The sequence below is a fragment of the Globicephala melas genome, chromosome 10, assembly GCF_963455315.2.
Source record: "Globicephala melas chromosome 10, mGloMel1.2, whole genome shotgun sequence".
In the NCBI taxonomy this organism is placed as follows: Eukaryota; Metazoa; Chordata; class Mammalia; order Artiodactyla; family Delphinidae; genus Globicephala; species Globicephala melas.
In genome coordinates, this window is record NC_083323.1 from 102,370,730 (window position 1) to 102,378,533 (window position 7,804).

Below are 7,804 nucleotides of genomic sequence, written 5' to 3' on the forward strand. Positions count from 1 at the left end.
TTCTGGAAGCCATCTGCTCCTCTGCTTCTCATATTCAGCTTTGCACTTCTTAGCTTTTGGACCATAAGCTCAATGTGTTCTTTGCTCAAATGGCCCTTGTCATTTTTTGATGGTAATCTTGTTCTATTTTCCTGTACTCTTATCCATAGCAGAGACACCTGGGATACCCATGGCATCCTGAAACTACATCACCAGAAACAAATACATTGAACTGTGTATCAAATGGACACCATAACCACATAGAAGAAAAATAAAATCCACAGTACTGAACACAGTATTTTGACTATATATCTTCTGTGTAAAGATATAAAGAATGGAAAAAAGTATCTTGAACTTAGTAAGTTTGCTGTTGGTAGGTAGTGTAGCTATTCTCAAACTACGGTGTATGTGTTCTCAGATTGAGCAAAGAAAGAAATAGATTCATGCTAATGGGAACCAGAGTTCTCACTGTGGAAGAAGGAATATACAATTGTGGAATGGGATGGAGCAAAGAACAGCCCTGGGATAGTGGATCGTATTGTAAATTGGAGTCTTCAGCATGAACTCATGTTTGCTTCTGTTTTTTTTTTTTTAATTTTGGCTGCACTGGGTCTTCGTTGCAGTGCGTGGGCTCTTCGTTGCGGTGTGCGGGCTTCTCTCTAGTTGTGGCGTGCAGGCTTCTCTAGTTGCAGATCACAGGCTTCTCTAGTTGTGGTGTGCAGGCTCCAGAGTGCATGGGCTCAGTAGTTGTGACACTTGGGCTCTCTAGCTGTGGTGAGTGGGCCTAGCTGCCCCGTGGCACGTGGGATCTTAATTCCCCGACCAGGGATTGAACCTGCGTCCCCTGCATTGCAAGGTGGATTCTTATCCACTGGACTACCAGGGAAGTCCCTCATGTTTGCTTCTTTGGTTTTTTTTTTTTCTTTTCTTTTTTTTTTTTTTAGCTCTGCCATTGAAAGGACCTAGCAGCAATGACACCCCATAGCAATGAGAACATCTAGTGCTTGTATCTTGGTTTCTAAATACCATTCCCCTCTAAAAGGAATTATGACTCATTGGAGAACTGGCTGATTTCAGGGCTGAATCAGGAAACGTACAAGATGAACCTGGAACATCTTGTGCCAGAAGGTAAAGAAGTGCTCAAAAAACGGTGGAAAACATGTCATGAAGACACAGGAGCCAGTGTGACAGAGCTCCTGCTGGCCAGCTGAGCACCAACATTAAAAAAGGCAGCACACATTGAGTAGAAATGTGAAGAAACAAAGAAGCAAAGAGGAGGGGAGAAGAGAAGGGTCTTCTTTCTAGTAGAATGCCAACTAATAAAGGAGAACCATGACAGAATCACTAGGGGAAGCTAAAACCATTAGGTGAAAGGTTCTTTGGTATCAAAGATAAACAAAGCCAGCTATTAGTTTAAGAGGTGAAAACAGATTTTATTCAGTAACTACTGACAGTAGGGGAAAGAGCTGAACTCCCTTCTGATTGGCACAGAGGTGACTGGGTGTTTCAAGGGGAGAATGAGGGTGTAGGGAGGGGGCTCAAATGAGAAGTCACAAAGGGTGGGTCAGTGTGTGACCAGGCCAGCTGTGTCTGCTGCTGGCTGTGCTCCAAGGGAGGGCTCTGTCGCCACAGAGACTGGGGACAGGGGCCCGCATCGCAAAGGAATGGCTTTCAGGTATTTGAGAAAGATGCTCCTGAGCTGAAGGAGACACAAATACATCTTGGCGGGACAGAGAAAGGATTCACAATTGTGCCTTCTGAGTAAATGCTCTGAGAAACGGAGGTCGGGGCCTACCATCCGCTATCAGAACAAACAGTAAATTATTTTGACAGCCCTGAGGCTTTTCCAGACAGAAACTCAAGAGAGGGCTGGGTGTCCCAAGGATGTGGCTTTGCTGCTAGAAGCTGTGTTAAAGTTTGGTCAAGTCTCTGTTTTTTTCCCCCCACGTCTACCTTTTTTTTTTTTTTGAATCAAGTCTCTTTGTTCAGAGGTTTGGATGGAGTGTTCGTGTGCAAAGTTTTTAGAGTTCTCATGGGTTAAAGAATATTTACACATTCTCGAAGTATCTGTTGTCAGATTACTCATTAATTAAAGGGAGGGAGATTACCTTTATAGTGGAGAAATCTGGTGGACACCGTCTTAATCAAGTGATGGAAGCTATCATCGCCAAAAACAAGACAAATGGCCACCGGGTGGCTCCTGACTTAAGGCACAGAGGATACGTCATGTACACAGCACTGCTGTCAGTCATGTGGAACCTGAATCATATTAGTAGGAAACAAGCCAGCAAACCCAAATTAAGGAACATTCCGGAAAACAAGAGGCCTGTATTTTTTAAAAATGCCAGTGTCATGTAGGACAGTAAAAGGTCAACCCCAGAAGAAAGGAAACTGAAGAGACATTAAAACTAGATGAAAAACCCCAATGAGATATTACTATAAACCCATCAGAATGGCTCAAATGAAAAACACTGATAACACTAAATCCTGGCAGAGCTGCAGGGAAATTGGATCACTTACAGACTGCTGGTGGGGATGTGAAATGGCATAGCCACTCTGGAAAAGAATTTGACAATTTCTTAAAAAATTAAGCATACACCATCCTACCACCTAGAAATTGCTCTCCTGGGCAACTATGCCAGAAAAATAAAAACTTATGTCCATGCAAAAAAGTCACATATGATTATTAATAGCAGCTTCATTTGTAATAGACAAAAACTGGAAATAACCCAGATATTCTTCAACAGATGAATGGATAAACTGTGGTCCATTAAAATAAAAAGGAGCAAACTCTTGATACACTCAACAACCTGGATGGATTTCTAGAGAGCTAAACTGAGTGAAAAAAAGCCAGTCTCCAAAGGCTACATACTGTGTCATTCCATTTGTATAACTTTTTTTTTCTGGCCATAGCCCACTGCTTGTGGCATCTTAGTTCCTCCATCAGGGACCAAACCAGTGACCCCTGCAGTGGAAGCATGGAGTCCTAACCACTGGACACCAGGGAATTCCCCTATACAACGTTTTTTTAAAAATTTATTTATTTTTTATTTTTGGCTGTATTGGGTCTTCGTTGCTGAGCGCAGGCTTTCTCTAGTTGTGCTGAGCGGGGGCTATCCTTTGTTGCGGTGCGCGGGCTTCTCATTGAGGGGGCTTCTCTTGTTGTGGAGCACAGGTTCTAGGCGTGCAGGCTTCAGTAGTTGCGGCTCACGGGCTCTAGAACACAGGCTCAATAGTTGTGGCACACGGGCTTAGTTGCTCCGTGGCATGTGGGATATTCCTGGACCAGGGCTTGAACCCATGTCCCCTGCATTGGCAGGCCGATTCTTAACCACTGTGCGACCAGGGAAGTCTCCCTATATAACATTTTTGAAATGACAAAGTTATACAAATGGAGAACAGATTAGTGGTTGCCAGAGGTTAAGGAGGGGGATGGGCAGGAAGGAGGTAGGTGTGTCTATGAAGGGCAACCTGCGAGATTCTTTCTTTTCTTTTTTTCTCTCGTTCTCTCTTTCTTTCTTGCTGCGTTGGGTCTTAGTTGCGGCACATGGGATATTTTGCTGTGGTGCATGGGCTTCTCTCTAGTTGCAGCACGCAGGCTTAGCTGCCCCGTGGTACGTGGGATCTTAGTTCCCTGACCAGGGATCGAACTGGCGTCCCCTGCATTGGAAGGCGATTCTTAACCACTGGACCACCAGGGAAGTCCCGGGATTCTTGAGTCTATGGAAATGTTCTGTATTGATGTTGGCTGCATTGGCGTCAATATCCTGGTTGTGATGTGTGCCACAGTTCTACAAGATGGGAAAATTCGAATCTCTCTGCATTATTTCTTACAATTATCGCAGAATAAAAAGTTTAATAATAAAAAACCTAAATGAATGAGATTATGGCTTAGATTCTGTATCGGAAAAAGCAGTTGATATAAAGGACAATACTGGGATAACTGGCAAAGTTTGAATATTGACTGTATATGTTAGAAAATATCAGTAATATTGTATTAGTGTTAAATTCCCTGAACTTGATAATAATTAAACTGGAGTTATATAAGAACATGTTTTTGGCCCTAGCAGGTATATTAGATTATTTGGGGCTCATGAGTCTTGATTGCTATTTCCTCTCAAATAGCCCAGCAAAAACAAAAAACAAAAAAGCTGATTTAATATATACTGATATAGGGTGTGTGGGTGTGTATAAGAGAGAAAAGTAATAAAGTCTGCCAAAATGTTAATAATGAGTGAAGAGTATATGGCGTCACTGGGATATTTTTGTAACCTTTCTGTACGTTTAAATTTTTTAAAAAATATTTTATTTATTTACTTATTTATTTGGTTGCCCCAGGTCTTAGTTGCAGCTCTCAGCTCCTTAGTTGCAGCATGCAAACTCTTAGTTGCAGCAGGCATGTGGGATCTAGCTCCCTGATCAGGGATGGAACCCAGGCCCCCAGCATTGGGAGCGTGGAATCTTAGCCATTGTGCCACCAGGGAAGTCCCTAAAATTTATTTTCCAAAATAAACTATTTATTTATTTATATAAATTTATTTATTTATTTATTTGGCTGTGTTGGGTCTTCGTTGCTTTGCACGGCCTTTCTCTAGTTGTGGCAAGCAGGGGCTACTCTTCATTGCGGTGGCTTCTCTTGTTGCGGAGCACGGGCTCTAGGAGCGCCGGCTTCAGTAGTTGTGGTGCGCAGGCTTCAGCAGTTGTGGCACACGGGCTTAGTTGCTCCGCGGCATGTGGGATCTTCCCAGACCAGGGCTCGAACCCCGGTCCCCTGCATTGGCAGGTGTATTCTTAACTACTGCGCCACCAGGGAAGTCCCAAAATAAACTATTTAATTAAAAAAAAGTTCTCCATTAAGGCAACAAATCACTAGAGGACAGAGAATGACCAGGGATGGTAAGGGACGCCAAGCCACAGGCTGTTTCGGTGCTGCCCTGAGACCTTTTGCTCCATTTACTCCCAGCCCTCCTTCTCAGGAGTCTGTTCACCCAGATGAATCCTGTGGGGGAGGTTCGATCTACACACCCTAAAGGCAAATTTATTAGTTGTTTTTGGAACCCTACAAAATAAAGTAAAATTTAAAATAAAAAGGCATATCTTGACAAAATGCAGAGAGGAAAATGGGCAGGAGTTGTGCAGAGGAGAGGCGGACAGGTCACACAGAACCACCTGTTTGCAGAGAAGTGAACTTTATTCGTCATTGTTTTCCTTTTCTTTTTCTTAAAACACCACTTTCGCTTTTCGTAGAGCAAAAATTAGTGTCAGGTTCTATAAATTGCTCCTCAGCCTGGACACATAACTTCTCTAAAGCAGCTTCCACCGTGAAGGAGAACTAGGTTATCCCACAAAGCCGTCAAGCGCCTTCTTCTGTGAGCAAGTTTTTAGGCAGAATTTTCAAGAGAGGCAGAAGGTGTGGCTTCTTGCCTCATACATCCAATTAAAAAAAAAAAAAAGGATAAAGAGAAAGAAATCCAGCTGCTGAGAATTTCAGTGACATTAAAAATATCTCAGGACTTCCCTGGTGGTCCAGTGGTTAAGACTCTGCACTCCCAATGCAGGGGGCCCGGGTTCCATCCCTGGTCGGGGAAGATCCCACATGCCGCGGGGTGCGGTCCCCCACCACCCAGAAAAATTCCTAAATAGGCAGAAATACTGCGTGAACTACTCGGGGCCCAAACTTTCTTTTGAAACAGGTGTTATGCAGTTTCAATTTAAACTCTTTCTGGCAAGGTTTTCAGAAATCTTTCAACTAATGCTCTCCAAGAGCACAATCTTTTTAATAGACTTCAGAAAAAAACACCAACCCATATTACGTTTTTACGTTAAAAAATGTTGAAACAGTGCTGAACTTACAGAAAAATACAAACCTTGTTTTCCTTGAACTATTTGAGAGTAAGTTTCCTCATGGTGCTTCATTTCTCCTAATGCCTTAGTGTGAGGCTGCTGCTACCTAGTCCTCTGACCCCATTCAGGTTATACCAGCTGACCCAATATTGTACTTTATAGCAAAAGGATCCCGTTCAGGCTCTCCTGTTGCATCTGCTTGTAATTATCTCTTTGGTCTGGAATAGTTTCTCAAGCCTTTTTAAAAAGATTTTTATGACCTTGACACTTTTGAAGATTACAGGCCAGCTGTTCTGTAGAATGTTCCTCAGTTTGGGTGAGTCAGGTGCTTCCTCGTGGATGGAGGAAGGTTGTGTACTTTTACAGGAGCATCTCAGAAGTGATGCTGCGTTCCTCCAGTTTCATCCTAACAGACGGCACATAACTCAATTTCCCATCACTGATGGTGTCCAGTGAAAGTACTTCTTTTCCCATTTGTAATTAACATTTACATTAATTGTAAGTATAATGTAATATTACATGTGCATAATATTAGTAATTAATAGTATGTGTTCGGTGGCAAAGTGTTTTAAAACTGTGTAAATATTCTGTTCCTCATGAAACTTGGAGATTATTCAATTATTTATTTTTATTGGTGTGGACAGTGAGTTCCTATTTTATCTAGTGAGTTATAATCTGTCCGTTTCGTCACTTATTTTGATGCTCAAATTGTTCTAGGTTGGGCCAATGGGAGTGCCTTCCAGCTGGCTTCCATGTCCTTTTGACATGTCCTCATCATTCTTTGAGCATTTTCTTACTTTCTGACAGAACAAGGCGTCCTAGGCTCATCTTGTACTTAACCCTGAAAACAACCATTTCTCTAAGCACTCTGGCTCCCGTAACTAGAGAATGGCAATTAGAAGCAAATTCTGGGCGCTCGATGGGCACAGTGCTATCGGGGTGTCACTGGTCCAGGCCTTCTCAGTGGACAGAGTTGGGGACACAGTTATGCATACACACGGTTACCGCTCTGTTTGTTTCTCTGCCTATCTCTCTAACCATTCTGAAATCTTGAGTCCACACTAACTCCCATTCCAGTTCAACACAGTAGGGTTCATTCCCCCATTGGCCTCTCTGATGGTGACAAATCTGGTTCCAATTATCCTTCTCACCCTACTTGGGGGCCAACACCCTTGCTCAGGCCTCATAATAATTGTTATGGATTCTTACATTGTGTAGTCTGGTCTCCAGCCCCGAGACTGACCCTGACCATGTTACACCCGGGCAGCAATGCCAATTCCTTTGCTCCACTGCGTTACCAAGATTCAAATAGAATGAACTGATTGACTACAAGTAGCATCTGCTAAGAATCACTGAAGGCAGATACAACTGTTCCCTAGAATTCTACTGACTTAAAGTACTTAGAAATTGTACCTAATTTACAACACCCTCTCCCCATGCCCTCACCTCAGGGGCCTGAGGCTCCTGTTTACTGATGGGTGATATTGGTTATATTGATTGCTCTGCAGTCACTGCACCTGTGTAAGCACGGGCTGCATACACTCACCCCCAGTCTGGAGAGGACGTGCCCTGCGGTGCTCTCTCCTGCGTTCCATTCCGACAGCGGGGAAGGGGAGCTTTAGCTTATGTGCAGGGTATACGTGCATTCATGCACACCGACAGGTATATGCAGCATGGATACATGTGCCTTGTTCAAGCTTCTAACAGACACGTTATGCTACGTATATCTTCACATCAGGACAGTGTGAACAGGATACCTCACTGCAGACCTGCTGCAGCCTCAGTGAGGCCCCGGCAGCTTTGGGTTTCTGAAGCCTCTCACCCTCACACCTGGCCAGTGGATGGCTTTCCGAAAGGCTGAGCACTTGTGAGGAGATTCCATTCTGCTTCCCTGCACAAATCTACCACTGTCCAGCAGGGTGTCTGAGGCCCCTGGCAGACAACCCTTCTGCTGCCACCCCACGGGTCTACACACGTGAAG